The sequence below is a fragment of the Perognathus longimembris genome, chromosome 21, assembly GCF_023159225.1.
Source record: "Perognathus longimembris pacificus isolate PPM17 chromosome 21, ASM2315922v1, whole genome shotgun sequence".
NCBI lineage: Eukaryota > Metazoa > Chordata > Mammalia > Rodentia > Heteromyidae > Perognathus > Perognathus longimembris.
Genome location: NC_063181.1, coordinates 5,134,243 through 5,137,117, shown reverse-complemented (window position 1 = coordinate 5,137,117; position 2,875 = coordinate 5,134,243).

Genomic DNA, 2,875 nt, shown 5'->3' with positions numbered 1-2,875 from the left:
CTTCTAAGAATTTAAAGTTAGGCGCTGAATGAGAGAGACTGGGTTTCTGTCATGGAAGCACCTCAGCTTCAGCCTCCCAAGGCTAGGATTACAGACATACATGCACCACCACACCTGGCTTCTGATATGTTTCCAAGTCAGAGCTGATAGCACAGGGGCAGGGTAAAGGGGACTTTAACCAAGGAAGGAGGTATAGAATTACAAAAAGATGGATGACGGAACAAATAAATAAATTGAATGTGAGTGTCAAGAGTGATGTCAAAGATGATTGTCAGGTTTGGAGCTTCTATGTGGGGAATGATAGTGGTTAACATGATTATAAATAGTATTCTAGAAGAATGGGAGATGGGGGGAAGGGTTAACCATGAGAAATACTAAGTGAGAAATACTGTTCTGGCTAGGTAACAGGATTGTTCTGGTAAAAAAAAAAATGGGGATTAAGAGTGAGGATGACTTGGAATCCATCCTCAGTTCTTCACTGTGTGGTCGTGGGCACCTGATTGTTTAGCTTCTGCTCTGTGTGTGTGTGTGTGTGTGTGTGTGTGTGTGTGTGTGTGTGTTGATCCTGGGGCTTGAACTCAAGGCTTAGGTGCTGTCCCTGAGCTTTAATGTTGTACCACTTTGAGCTACAGCTCCACTTCTAGATTTTGGTGGTTAATGGAAGATAAAAAGACTCCTGGGCTTTCCTGCCCAGGCTAGCTTTGAACCGGGATCCTCAGGTCTCAGACTCCTGAATAGCTAGGATTACAAGCCAACTGTACACATACCTTTATTTCTCTGTAAGCTGCAGTTCTCTTGTCTAGATGCCTTAGCCTGGTGAGGTTAAAACACGACAGTGCCTGTGAAGGGTGTAGGATATTGGCTGGCAATCAGGCTTTCATAAAGCATGTATTCCCAGGATGACAAAGCTGTGGTGACACCTAGCCGGCCTTGGGAAGCAGGGCCTGGAGCTCCACGGGGAGGAGCGAGGTGCAGGGAGGCTCGGCTGCCTGACATGTCATGCAGGGAGTGTGGGAAGGAAAAAACCCAGAAGCACCCTGTTGATGAGGCACACTTTGCCCGAGAGCAAGGAATGGGAGTTGGAGCAGGAGCAGGAAAGGACACACCCTGTGGAGAGGGTGCTGGACAGCGGCCTCAATGCCAGGGGCTCTGTGGGTCCACCGAGCTTCGGATGAATATCCATTGTGTCTCCAAAGCATGGTTACTGCTAAAAGCAAGGGCACGCGGTGCGGTGCGCTCTTTTATGCAACGATGCGCGCTGGCCGAGGCCTCTGGGTGGCAGGCACCTGCGTGTCCCTTCTCGTCAGGGTGTAGGTGAACCAACACCTGGGCATTCTTTCCTGTCTGTGCCCTCCCACACTGCCAGGATCCTGTGTGCCGCCGCCACACCTTCTTTCTAAAGCCAAACCCAGGAGAGAAACTGTAAGACAAGACAGGGATGTCAACTCCCGTGCATAACAGTTTCCCCAAAAGCTCTGCTCTCCCCCCCCCCCCCCTTCTCTGACTTTCCTGGATACATTGGCAGAAGTTACTTTTTGGTCCATAAATATAGTGATGGAGTGTGTGTGTGGTGGGGGGGGGGGTTGACTGGGAGATGGAGATGGGATGAGACTCCAGGATACTGTGCGGGCCTGGTCTGTGTTGTTTCACAGAGGGAATGCCTAACCCCAGACCTGGGGTCTTCCTGTTCTCAGCCTCCCAGCCGTGCACGGGGTCAGCCGCCGCCGTGGGGCCCTCGCTGGGGTGTGGTTCTCCTGCCAGCACGGGGGCAGGAGCCGACCCGGCCTGGGTGAGGGCCACCCCCACCCCCACCCCAGGAGACCCGGGGGCCGGAGTCCTGCCCCGCAGGGATTAAAACCCTGACGTTTGGAAGAAGCGCGGAGCTCCGGGGATGGGGTTAACTCGCTCCCGAGTGAGCCACAGGGACCGAGCGCCTCGGGAGTGCGGGCCTCGGCGGGGACGGGGCGGCCGGGCACTCGGAGCGGGGTCCTCGCGTGCCACCGCCGCGCAAGCCCCGGGGTGCGTGCTAATCGCCCGCGCGACCGGCCGGGTCTCGGTTTTGCTTTAAGCATCTAAAGTGCTTCCCAACTGCGGGCCCGCGAGCGGGGCGTGCGGGCCCCGGGCACCTGCGGGCCGCCCCGCCCCGCCCCGGGCCTCGGGAGGGCGAGGCGGCGGGGCCCGTGAGTCCCCGGGGGCGTCCCCGCGCCGTCGTCCCGCTCCCGGGCCCCCCGCCCCCGTCCCCCGCATCGTCCCCCCGCGCCGCCCCCCGCCCCGGGCCCCCCGGCGCCCCCCGTCCCCCGCACCCGCGCGCCGTCCCCCCGCCCCGGACCCCCCGGGTCCCGCTCCCGGGTCCCGCTCCCGGGTCCCCCGGCGCCCCCCGCATCGTCCCCCCGCCCCGGACCCCCGCGCTGCCCCCCGCCCCGGGCCCCCCGACGCCCCCCGTCCCCCGCCCCCGCGCGCCGTCCCCCCCGGCGCCCCCCGCCCCCGCGCCGTCCCCCGACGCCCCCCGCACCCCCGCGCCGCCCCCCGCCCCGGGCCCCCCGACGCCCCCCTTCCCCCGCCCCCGCGCGCCGTCCCCCCGCGCCCCCCCGCCCCCGCGCCGTCCCCCGACGCCCCCCGTCCCCCGCACCCCCGCGCCGCCCCCCGCCCCGGGCCCCCCGACGCCCCCCTTCCCCCGCCCCCGCGCGCCGTCCCCCCGGCGCCCCCCGCCCCCGCGCCGTCCCCCGACGCCCCCCGTCCCCCGCACCCGCGCGCCGTCCCCCCGCGCCCCCGCCCCGCGCCTCCCACAATGCCGCGCGCCGCGCCCCTCCGGAGGGCCGCGCGGAAGGCCGCCGAGGCTCCTCGGGCGTTTCCGGCCCGAAGCTGTTCGGCGGCT